We start from the raw sequence: 13209 nt of genomic DNA, 5'->3' as shown, positions 1-13209 counted from the left end.
ATAAAAAGCTTTTCCTGCATCTATTGAGGTGATCACATGGTTTTTATTCTTCAATTTGTTGATATGATGTATCACATTGATTGATTTGTGTATATTGAAGAATCCTTGCATCCCTGGGATAAATCCCACTTAATCATGGTGTATGATCCTTTTAATGTGTTGTTGGATTCTGTTTGCTAGTATTTTGTTGGGGATTTTTGCATCTATATTCATCAGTGATATTGGTCTGTAATTTTCTTTTTTGTAGTTTCTTTGTCTGGTTTTGGTATCAGGGTGATGGTGGCCTCATAGAATGAGTTTGGGAGTGTTCCTTCCTCTGCAATTTTTTGGAAGAGTTTGAGAAGGATGGGTGTTAGCTCTTCTCTAAATGTTTGATAGAATTCACCTGTGAAGCATTCTGGTCCTGGACTTTTGTTTGTTGGAAGATGTTTAATCGCAGTTTCAATTTCATAACTTGTGATTGGTCTGTTCATCTTTTCTATTTCTTCCTGGTTCAGTCTTGGAAGGTTATACCTTTCTAAGAATTTGTCCTTTTTCTTCCAGGTTGTCCATTTTATTGGCATAGAGTTGCTTGTAGTAGTCTCTTATGATGCTTTGTATTTCTGCGGTGTCTGTTGTAAATTCTCCTTTTGCATTTCTAATTTTACTGATTTGAGTCCTCTCCCTCTTTTTCTTGATGAGTCTGACTAAAGGTTTATCAATTTTGTTTATCTTCTCAAAGAACCAGCTTTTAGTTGAATTGATCTTTGCTATTGCTTTCTTTGTTTCTATTTCATTTATTTCTGCTCTGATCTATGATTTGTTTCCTTCTGCTAACTTTGGGTTTTGTTTGTTCTTCTTTCTCTAGTTCCTTTAGGTATAAGGTTAGACTGTTTATTTGAGATTTTTCTTGTTTCTTAAGGTGGGATTGTATTCCTACAAAATTCCCTCTTAGAACTGCCTTTGCTGCCTCCCATAGGTTTTGGATGGTCATGTTCTCATTGTTATTTGTCTCTTGGTATTTTTTGATTTCCTCTTTGAATTCTTCAGTGATCTCTTATTTAGTAAGTATTGTTTAGCCTCCACGTGTCTGTGGTTTTTTCGCTTTTTCCCCTGTAATTGATTTCTCATCTCATAGCATTGTGGTCGGAAAAGATGCTTGATATGATTTCAGTTTTCTTAAATTTACCAAGGCTTGATTTGTGATGCAAGATGTGATCTGTCTTGGAGAATGTTCTGTGTGCACTTGAGAAGAAAGTGTAATCTGATGCTTTCGAATGGAATGTCCTATAAATTTAATATCAATTAAATCTGTCTGGTCTATTGTGTCATTTAAAGCTTGTGTTTCCTTATTAATTTTCTGTCTGGCTGATCTGTCCATTGGTGTAAGTGAGGTGTTATAGTCCCCTGCTATTATTGTGTTATTGTTGATTTCCTCTTTTACGACTGTCAGAATTTGCTTTATGTATTGAGGTGCTCCTATGTTGGGTGCATATATATTTATAAATGTTATATATTCTTGGATTGATCCCTTTATCATTATGTAGTGTCCTTCCTTGTCTCTTGTAATATTCTTTATTTTAAAGTCTATTTTATCTGAAATGAGTATTGCTACTCCAGCTTTCTTTTGATTTCCATTTGCATGGAATATCTTCTTCTATCCCCTCACCTTCAGTCTGTTTGTGTCCGTAGCTCTGAAGTGGGTCTCTTGTAGACAACATATATATGGGTCTCATTTTTGTATTCATTCAGCAAGACTGTGTCTTTTGGTGGAGCATTTAATCCATTCACATTTAAGGTAATTATCAATATATATGTTCCTATTACCATTTTCTTAATTGTTTTGTGTTTGTTTTCGTAGGTCCTTCTCTTCTCTTGTGTTTCCCACTTAGAGGAGTTCCTTTAGCATTTGTTGTAGAGCTGGTATGGTGGTGCTGAATTTTCTTAGCTTTTGCTTGTCTGTAAAGCTTTTGATTTCTCTGTCAAATCTGAATGAGATCCTTGCTGGGTAGAGTACTATTGGTTGTAGGTTCTTCCCTTTCATGACTTTCAATATATCGTTCCACTCACTGCTGGCTTGTAGAGTTTGTGCTCAGAAATCAGCTGTTAACCTTATGGGAGTTCCCTTGAATGTTGTCATTTTTCCCTTGTCGCTTTTAGTAATTTTTCTTTGTCTTTAATTTTTGTCAATTTGATTGCTGTGTGTCTCAGCCTGTTTCTCCTTGTGTTTATCCTGCCTGGGACTCTCTGCGCTTCCTGGACTTGGGTGGCTATTTCCTTTCCCATGTTAGGGAAGTTTTCTACTATAACCTCTTCAAATATTTTCTCAGGTTCTTTCTCTCTTCTCCTTCTGGGGCCCCTATAATGCAAATGTTGGTGCATTTAATGTTGTCCCAGAAGTCCCTTAGGCTGTCTTCATTTCTTTTCATTCTTTTTTCCATACTCTGTTCCATGGCAGTGAATTCCACCATTCTGTCTTCCAGGTCACTTATCCATTCTTCTGCCTCAGTTATTCTGCTGTTGATTCCTTCTAGTGTATTTTTCATTTCAGTTATTGTATTGTTCATCTCTGTTTGTTTGTTCTTTAATTCTTCTAGGTGTTTGTTCTTTAATTCTTCTAGGTCTTTGTTAAACATTTCTTGCATCTTCTCGATCTTTGCCTTCATTCTTTTTCCGAGGTCCTGGATCATCTTCCCTATCATTATTCTGAATTCTTTTTCTGGAAGGTTGCCTATCTCCACTTCATTTGGTTGTTTTTCTGGGGTTTTATCTTGTTCACTCATCTGGTACATAGTCTTCTGCCTTTTCATTTTGTCTCTGAATGTGGTTTTTGTTTCACAGGCTGCAGGATTGTAGTTCTTCTTGCTTCTGCTGTCTGCCCTCTGGTGGATGAGGCTATCAAAGAGGCTTGTGCTAGTTTCCTGATGGGAGGGACTGGTGGTGGGGAGATCTGGGTGTTGCTCAGGTGGACAGAGCTCAGTAAAACTTTAATCTGCTTGTCTGCTGATGGGTGGGGCTGGGTTCCCTTCCTGTTGGTTGTTTGGCCTGAGGCAACCCAGCACTGGAGCATAGAGGCTCTTTGTTGGGGCTAATGGTGGACTCCGGGAGGGCTCACGCCAAGGAGTACTTCCCAGAACTTCTGCTACCAGTGTCCTTGTCTCTGTGGTGAGCCATAGCCACCCCCCACCTCTGCAGGAGACCCTCCAACACTAGCAGGTAGTTCTGGTTTAGTCTCCTATGGGGTCACTGCTCCTTACCCCTGGGTCCTGATGTGCACACCACTTTATGTGTATCCTCCAAGAGTGGAGTCTCTGTTTCCCGCAGTCCTGTCAAAGTCCTGCAATCAAATCCCACTAGCCTTCAAAGTCTGATTCTCTAGGAATTCCTCCTCCCGTTTCCAGACCCCCAGGTTGGGAAGCCTGACGTGGGGCTCAGAACCTTCACTCCAGTGGGTGGACTTCTGTGGTATAAGTGTTCTCCAGTTTGTGAGTCACCCACCCAGCAGTTATGAGATTTGGTTTTACTATGACTGCGCCCCTCCTACCGTCTCATTGTGGCTTCTCCTTTGTCTTTGGATGTGGCGTATCTTTTTTGGTGATTTCCAGTGTCTTCCTGTCGATGATTGTTCAGCAGTTAGTTGTGATTCCAGTGCTCTTGCAAGAGGGAGTGAGTGTACGTCCTTCTACTCTGCCATCTTGAAGCAATTTCTCCTCTCTCTTCGTTTTGATGAAACCAAACTCCTGGTTTTCCTCCTGTTTTCCTGGCTGCTCCTCTGTGATCTGACTAATAAATATTGGAGTTCCCAGGGCTTGTTCCTGAATCTCCATTTCTTCTAGTACTCTCTCCTTATGAAATCTTATTCAGTCCCATAGCTTTAAATAATGTACAGTGAGGATCTCAAAGCTAATCCTCAGCTCTGAATCCTCTTTTAAGCTCCAAACTCATAGGTCTAATTGCCTACTTGACATCATATCCACTTGATATGGACATGTAATAGACTACTCAAACAAACCATGAACTGTTGCCCACCAAACTGTCCCTTCTCAATTATTCCCTTACCTTACCTCGGTAAATGATTCTACCAGCCAGTTGCTAAGCTAAAAGTCTACGAATATTTCCTCACTTTTCCTTAACCCCAATGTCCAATCCCATTCCCACTGCCACCACTGAAGTCTCAGCCACCATCACCTCTTGCCTTTACCACAGCAAATTCTCACTGGTGTTCAGGATTTCGTGCCTGCTTCACTCCAGTCCCTTCTTCACATGGCAGACAAAGTGATCTTTTAGAATATGAATCACATCATGTTATTCCCTGGCTTAAGCCCCATCATCACTTCCCAGTGCCTTCAGAAAAAAGCACATAACATAGCTCCTCTTAACATGGCTTATTTCACCAACTTCATCTTATTCCATTCTCCCCCAGTTCTTTTCTAGTCCTTAAACATGGCAGGTTTTTTCTGCCTGAGATCCTTTGCATTTGCTGTTCCCTCTGCCTGGGAGGTTCTTTCCCTGGCTCTTTGCAATGTCTTGATGCAGCTATACCATTGTCAAAGATGTTTTCTCTGACCACACTATGTAAGTTATCCCCCAGATTATTTAGTTCTGTAAATATTTTCCTTTTCCCTTTATAATATTATATGACATTATCTTATTTATTTACTGTTTGTCTCCACCCATTAGAATATAAGTTCCTCAGGGTGGAGACTTTGTGTTGTTCATTGACATATTCCCATAACCTAGAACTAGGGTGACAGTATAATTTATTTTCCAACCTGGGACACTTGTTTTGCACTAAAATACTAAGATGGATTGGATACAAGGATAACAGGTGTAAACATGGATTACCCGAGGCAAACTGTGAACGTGTGGTCAGTCTGGCAAGAGCATTAGCTGATACCTAGATGGCCCTCAATGATGAACAAACGATTACAGAATAACATAGTGCTAAGTGAAAGAACCTGGTATGAAAAGGTTAACTACTGTATTATTTCATTGATACGATATTCTAGAAAAAACAAAGTAGCGAGAGGGTAAGCACATCAGTGGTTGCCAGTGACTTGGGGAAGGGGGAAGGCTGAATAGGCAAAGCACGGGGGGATGTGAAACTATCCGACGTGATACTGTAATGGTGAACATGTGGCAGTATGCATTTGTTAAAACCCATAGAGCTTTACAGTACAAACAGTGAACCTTAATGTATGCAAATCTAGAAAAATTACTTAGGAGGTCAAGGTGTCCTAGGATCAAATGCAAGTTAGGACAAAAGGGTCTAACTATATTATAAATGTATAAAATAACCTCACTGAGGGAAGTTGGGTGGGGAGGTGCTGACCTGAGTAACTTTGGAAGTGAGTGGGGACTGTAAAAGTAAGGAACAGCACATAAACACCGTCATCTGTTTGGTAAAGTTGTTTCCCACAAGGGTATGGGTTAATAATTCTGAAACCACTATACATTGTACACTAGAATTGAACAATTAAGTGAATGAATGGCAGGTAGTGTGATCCAGGTTCTCACTGTTGGAAGGTTCAGATAAGCAAGGAAGGAGAAGAGACTAGAATGAGCCATGTGGTACTGAATTCGAGTTGGAGACATCAGTACAAACTCATGTTAGTTCATATAGGTAGGAGTGGCTATCTATAAAGGTAGAAATATTTATAACTATATATATATACATGGATTAGTGTACACATGTATATTTCCTTGCTCTATAAGCAATGAACACATTGGGCACACAGACCATGGTATCTAATACCTTCTCAAGCAAGAAGAATCAGAGATCTTTGGAGAAATGGCTGATTCTAGGACTTAGGCAGGGAATATGTAGCCTGAAGTATGTAGTAGTGCCAATAAATAATGAAATGCACGCACACACACACACACACACACAAAAGGATAAGGACATGTCAAAAGAACACAGCAGCCAACCTGAAAGTGTTCTCTTGGGCCAAAACTGAAGCAATCTGAGCAACAAAATAAATAATATAGTATTAGATTATAACATAAAGCATAAGATAAATATTCATGAGTTCATACGGATATAAATAAATGATTGAATAAATTAATGAGGAGAAGAGAGAATTCTCTCGTGCAAAAGATTTCCAAATAATTTATGTAGAAATTCACCTCTCAAGGAGGTGGAACATAGCTCCTCAGTCCTTAAGTGTGGGCTGCACGTGGTGACTTCGTCCCAAAGAGTAAAGTATGGAAAGGGGGAAAACAGCTTTACAATGGAAAAATCTGACAGAGACTACTGCAGCCAGGTGATCAGGGTCACCCTCAAGAGCGATAAGCCATATCGATAGCATGTACCCTTGAGAAGATGTGATGAGAATTCCTCCCCCAAACCCATAACCCCAGTCTAGCCATGATTAAGACATCAGGCACACTCAGATTAAAGAATAGTTTTTAAAATAGCTAACCAGTACTCCTCAAAACTGTCAAGGTCATGAATAGCAAGGAACGTCTGAGAAACCATCACAGTCTAGAGGAGCCTAAGGAAATACGACGACCAAATGTAATATGGTTTCCCAGATGGGATCCTGGGACAGAAAAAGGGCATAAGGTAAAAATTAAGGAAATCTGAATAAAATACAGAATATGTAGATTACAATAGGAATAGAACAAGGGATACCTGACTTAGTCTGGTGAGTGGGGGAGGAGAGGCTTCTTTGAAAAAGCAATATAGAAACTGAAGCCTGAAGGGTGACTAAAAGTCAGCACAAGAGTGGGTTCTGAGTTGGGAGCAAGCTGAGAACATTCTAGACAAAGGGGTAGCATATGGGATGATCCACATGCTACCAGAGAAAAGCATGTTAACATTGAAGAAAAGTAAACAAGCCCAATATCGTATGTCCATCATCCCACTCTTCCTCCAGAGCAGCTCTTGAAGAGGCTGTGATTAATCCCACTTTATGGATGAGGAAATGAAGACCATGTTCCCAATGGCACATGGATGAGGAAATCGAAATCATGCTCCCAGTGGCACACAGCTGATTGGTGATTAAAACAGAATTGGGATCCCAGCCCAACAGACTCTAAAAGCTAAATCCTTTCCTCTTGTGCTACTTTCCATTTGCCTATAAAAGTGGCTGGGGTCAGGCAGTTTCTCACTTCTGAAAAGGAGAACCCATGGAGTTAACATGCAGATCAGCAGGAATTCTGGGAGTGGTCAGCCACAACACCATGATTTCTCACTAAGTTGCTCTCACAAGAAGCGTTCTCGTACTTGCCAGGAACCAGAGCCCTCTGAATCCAGAGGTCAAATTCCAACCTATGAACCCAAGGGGAATTATGTATCATGAAAATATGGCCTGAGAGCTGGAACCGAAAAAAAAAAGCCTGTTATGGGAACAAGAATTAGAACAGTGGAAAGAAGGATGGGGCTGGAGACAGGCTGTACTTGGGCGGAGGAGAAGTGCACAAGGTGAAGCATTCAGTCTTGACTTGGAAGGTGCCACCCAGAAGGGTCATGAGTCAGCCCAGTTTCATTAATTTAAAGGGCTCTGCCTCCACTTTCACCTCCAGCTTTGTCCCTCCTCCACCCTTTAACAGTCTGTTAAACAGCTAGGAGGAACCGTCCAAACCTAGCACCCACGTGAAAAGCATCATGGGTGTCCTCACTGGCAGAGCCTGGGAACAGGGCACCTCCTCTGGAGCAGGGTAGGGAAAGGGAGATACCTTGCACAGAAGACAAACTCAAGTGCTGGACTGAAGCTTTACAGCACTGGTAACAAAAGGAGTGATATAAAGTCCTTAAAATACCAAAAAGAAAAGATGGCCAAAACATTTTCTGGAACACCCGTACCCATGTGAAAAGCACTCAGAGGGTGTGGACTGTTAAAGCAAGCTGGTTATAATGGATCATTAGATCAACTGCTTTTAAGTTACAGGTCTGGGGATACGTTTACTAATGAAAAAGGATGGAAACACAACACTGTTCAATATTATTTGGCCTAGCGAATGTGAGGCTGGGAAGGGAACAGGGAAAAGCTGGTATTCTTTTTTGTCTTTGTCACAGTTCCTAGGTAAAGCCCTTATGTGAGCAACCCCTAAGTTCAGCAGAGTGGCATCTTTCGTGTGCCTTGGAGCCCACCTAGTCAGACCCCGGGACTAGGTCTGATCTGTCCTGGGTCCTGCCCACCTAGAGGATGGCCTTTTCAGAGGCTGACCTGTTGTTTGTGTGGTCATTTGATAGATGGCCAAAATTTTCTCTAGGGTGCGTTATAATGGCAGGGATCCAGGTTTGGGGCACGCCTAGTACCTCCTAACAACTCAGCTAGAGAGGCTCAGTTTTGCCACACAGATGGAGTCAGGCATGTTGTTCACTTTCCAAGCAGGCTTGAATCAAAGGGAGGTGTGGTAGAAATTCAGAACTTTGAAGCTGGAAGCAATTGACATTTGGATCCTGGAGGAGGAAGGGGAAGTATTTGTGGCTGGGTGTTTACATTGGCTCAGATAACAGGGCTCAAACAGTTGTGGTCTTACGTTCTCATCATCACGCCCTTCTGCATCAGTGCACTGAGCTGGCTAAGTGGGGTCCTAGGGACATTCTTCACTAGCTGACCTTTGTCCTGGCTGTTTCTAACACAAGCGCCATTAGCTGTCCTGTAGCGCAGGATATTAGATGTCGAGGAGCTGGGGGAGGGTGGGAGTTCACCAGGCCAGCCTGCTGCTCTGACTCTGAGTATAGCATACTGTTGATCGTTTGCCAAGAAGTTTGGTACAAGAAGGTGGCATGACTCTGAATTACTAACGGGGCTATGTGGGGACATGTGTGAGGTGTGTATGTTAAGTACTGTGAATTCTTTTCACAAAATGAAATAACAGAAGATTTTGGATGAATACCACTGACTTCAATGTACTTACTCACTGAAGCCAGCCGTATGCTGACGCCATCTTGATCTTAATAGTGACCATGCCTCTGTTGGAACTCATCTTTGGAAATGGTCTTGGGAGATTTGTCACATTCCTTTGCATATCATCAATAGTGAGTCTTCATTCTTGGAGGATGTATTGGGTTTGAGGAAAGAGCCAAAAGTCATAATGACCTCAGTCTTGAATGGTAGGTGATTTGGCAGAGAATTATAGTTTTGGGAGAAAATAATTATAAAACCTCCCCCCGCCCCACCATAGCATGATCTCTGACTTACATCATAGAGTCTAAGAATTTTAGTTTTGGAAGGGTAAGGAGAAATAATGTAAGGCATTCCAAAAGAACTTATACTGAATGATATTTGGACAATCTAAACTCAGTTCTGAATTTGGAGTATCAATATCATCTTATTCAGGGACTATTAAAAAAGAACAGTATTTCAAGCCAATAAAATTAGTAATACTAACATTTGTGCAATGCTTTTAACTTTTCAGAGAGCCTTTGGAACCCACATGACGTGGTTACCGAGTTCCAAAGATGCAATATTTGATTGCAGTGATTTTTAACCCTGTCAGGTATAGTTAAAGAGAGGGACTTAAACTAATATTTGAGATATTTTCTTGGTGCCTTGATTGCCTGAGAACTGGTCAAGAAACTCTTGATTTTTAAAAAATATACTATCATATTTTATGGTTAATAGTTAAGAACCTGGGCTTGGCAGCCAACCTGCCTGCATTCAGATGTCTCCATTGCTTACTTAGCTCAAGTTAGCTTCTTAGAATCTGCTTTCTTTATTTGTAAAATGGAGATAATAATACCCATATTATTATGATGTATGTACCTACGTCATAGGATTTTTTTGAGTATCAAATGAATTTAAGATATATACATTGCACATAGCAAGCACTCAACAGATGTTCATTGTAACCATTATTAGTATTATTATTTCCCAAACCACACTATAAAATAGGTAGGGCGGGTATTCTGAATTTTAATTTTATTTAATTGGCACAAAAATCTTGATTGTGAGATATGAAAATGCCCAAAGAACAAAGTGTAAGAGTGTGAAACTTTTAAAACTCCCTATACACAAGCTAGATTATAACAATAATGCCTGTTTTCTTTTCGGTGATACCAGTTCTCAGTTTTAGAACATAATGATTAAATGATGGAATTTGTAAAGTCCATTTTTGTCTGTTAGCTTTTTCCTAGTCAGAGCATTTCTGGAAATGTAAAAAGGTTTAATATTTACCAATGCTTTAAAAATTATCATAGAGGTAATGCAGAAGATTCATATTACATGGACCTTCCCCTGTAAGTGCGTTCGAAACTGAAGCAAATGGTTGCAAATTCTTTTTCCAGAGAACATTCTAGAAAACTTTGTAGGATTTTTGGTCTTGCAGATAAGTGAAAATGTCTTCCTCAACTCACGTTTTTAATTTGGGGTTTACATGGTAGAATTTAAATATTTGGTTATAAGTGACTTCCTGCTTTCAGCCAAAATACTATGATACATTAATGTCTCGTGATCAAGGACAAGTCACTTCTTTTATCTGAGTAATGTTTGGTCAAGTTATTCAATCACGCTAAATTCAAATTTCTTCATCAATAAAAAGAGGTTAATAAAATACTTAAAATTAGGCTGGGAAAGAGGATCTGTGAGTGTTGTGTATAAATAATCTGCAGTTATTTGCTACCTGTCTCTTTTAGGGAGCTAATTGTTCTGAGAAATAAGAAATGCTATATTGAAAATACTTAGCGCCATGCCTGGCACATTGAAGCTCTCCATAAAGGTGAGCTACTAAGATTAATATTATTGTCGTTTCTACTACTGTGACAACAGCTCCTATGTTGACTACTGTCCTTCAAGATCTCATTCAGATAAGAGCTCTCTCTCCCTACCCAGCCCCAGCAAGTGCTTTGTTCACGTATCACATGATGCTATACTTCTCTGTATGTGTGCATAACCCAGGAGCTTGACAGGACGCACACCTTCAAGAGGGCTCCTCCTACGCCTCTAAGCATTAGGAGTTGTGCATACTTGTGAGTATAACTAAGAAAGGCTGCTTGAGCTGGAAAAGGGAGTGTGGAGGGGTTATCATGTCTGTGTGACATGGGACATGGCCAGGAGCCACAGAGAAAATTCAAGAGACGGGGGTGATTCTGCTGGCAGAGTGCTTAAGATTAAGGTGCTATGAGTAGTGTGGTTGGTGTGGGCAGCCTAACCCTGCACTAGGGGTAGTAAAGGCTCTTGCACAGAGAGTGAGGGGTGCCCCCTTTTTGTCGAGGGGACCCAAAGCACAAGGCGCCAGGTGTTGGAAAAGAAGAGGGGCTCTGACAGACCCATGTAGACTGCCCTAAGCCAGACACCTCAGGGTCTGAGCACTGGCCCTTCTCTTGCCACCGCAAGCATCCTAAGTAACCCTCGTTTTCATCCTACGGCACACTGTGCGTTACACTATCTCAGGTCAACCAAGTAAATTCTTCCCTTGAGGAGAGACATAACATGAGGTTACCTCTTCCCCACTCGTTGCTCTCAAATATTCTGTATTGAATGTCCATGCCTCTTCTCACTGGGAAATGGGTCCGTTAGTGGCATTTTGTCTCAAAATCTCACAACAATCTAATCATTTTTAGTTATGAAGACTTAGTCTGGTTCCATTTAAAACTTTAGCCTCCTCATATATGGTCCAAAGCTCCTCCCATCCCCGCCCCCCCTCCCCTCACACACACAGAGGTGAGGCTTGTGGCTCAGGGACCAAGGGCGGAAACGGGGTTGCGCTGCTCTTTACTCGCCCCCTCTGCACTCATCAAAGTGTGTCTTCTCTGACGTCAGGGACAAGGGAGGAGGAGAGAGGGAGCAGACTGCTCTTAAAGAGCCTGCTGTCGGCCGTGGTGCAGATGTGTCCCTCGCCTTGGTCTGCTTTGATCTACTTCAGTCTCCTGCTGCATGCCTCTGCCGAAGTTGTGCTCTTGGAATAGGTGGATGGCAGCATTTCTTTTCTGGGGGATGCTCACCCCAGCCCCCCTCCATTGCTGAGGACATCCCTTGTGGGGCACCCATGTTGGCTGTCAGCCCTGCTAGCATTGCATGACCCACCTGTCCTCTGGGTTGGCTCAGTAGAGCCTGGGCTGCCCATCACTTCTGCCTCTCTGCTAAGCTCTCAGCTTCTTCACCTGGAGCTACAGGTACCACGGCGCCCTTTTCCTCACCTTCCAAGTCTCTATGAGAACGGGGAGAAGGAAGAATTTTCTCCATGTTCTTTCTGGGCACGAGACATCACATTGCCTTCAAACTCTGATGGCTCAGGTGTCTTGAAGGGACCTCCTTCAAAATTTCAGGATGAGAAGCAGGCAGCCCTTCATACATTTCCATATGCTCTACACTTTAGAGATCGCAGATACAGCTCTCTCCATGTTCTGCCCATGTGGCAGCTCCAGAGAGGACCTGCAGGTCCCAGATACCCAGATGGGATGCAAGAGGCAGGACTCCTTTGCTTTGCAAGCTCTCTCAGCATACATATCTGAGACTCTTCAGGATCAGGTAGGTCTAGCCTACAAGAGGTCAAGCACCTCTTTCTTCTCCAAAGGGGAGGGAAGAGCTTCTCTCCACAAACCCCACCCTCCTCACAAGGCTGACTACTGCTCCTTCCCTCTTCTCAACAGAATCCACGGGAGTTGCTCTGACACCTCTTTTTTTTTTTTTTTTTCTTGTTTGCATGTATTTTTTTTTCTGACACCTCTTGATTAGCTCCATGGGGTAGTGTCTGGTCCCAGCCACGGGCATCTCCTTGTGGATCTCTTTAAGGTCTGGGATTCCTGGTACCTTTGACTTTGTCTAGGGGGCCTAGTCCACAATCCTAGGACATTAGGAAAAATCCCCTCTTAACAACTTGTTACTCCATTTTATTGGAATTTTCTGGTTTTTCACCTATCTCCTCTACCATAAGCTTCTCAAGGACACAGCTTATATCTTACTTATTGTATTTTTATGAGTATAGACTTCTTAAAATTTTGTAATTTCGATAAAATACACATAACATAAAATTTACCATTTTAAGTGTACAGTTCAGTGGCATTAAGTACATTCACATTGCTGTGCAACCATCACCCCCATCCGTCTCCAGAACCCTTTTCACCTTCTCAACTGAAACGCTGTACGGTTAAACAACTTTCATTTCTTCTCCCTACAGCCCCTGGCAACCACCATTCTACTTTCTGTCTCTATGAAGTTGACTACTGTAGGGACCTCATATAAGTGGAATCATGCAGTGTTTGTCATTTTGTTATGGGCTTAATTCATTTAGCATAATATCCTCAGGGCTCATCCATGTTGTAGCATGTGTACAAATTTC

This window comes from Delphinapterus leucas, chromosome 6 (genome assembly GCF_059928025.1).
Source record: "Delphinapterus leucas isolate spDelLeu-1000000601 "Yukka" chromosome 6, BTC_Dleu_Yukka2, whole genome shotgun sequence".
Classification (NCBI taxonomy): domain Eukaryota; kingdom Metazoa; phylum Chordata; class Mammalia; order Artiodactyla; family Monodontidae; genus Delphinapterus; species Delphinapterus leucas.
The sequence above is the reverse complement of the archived record's forward strand: the minus strand, read 5'-3'. Positions refer to the sequence as shown.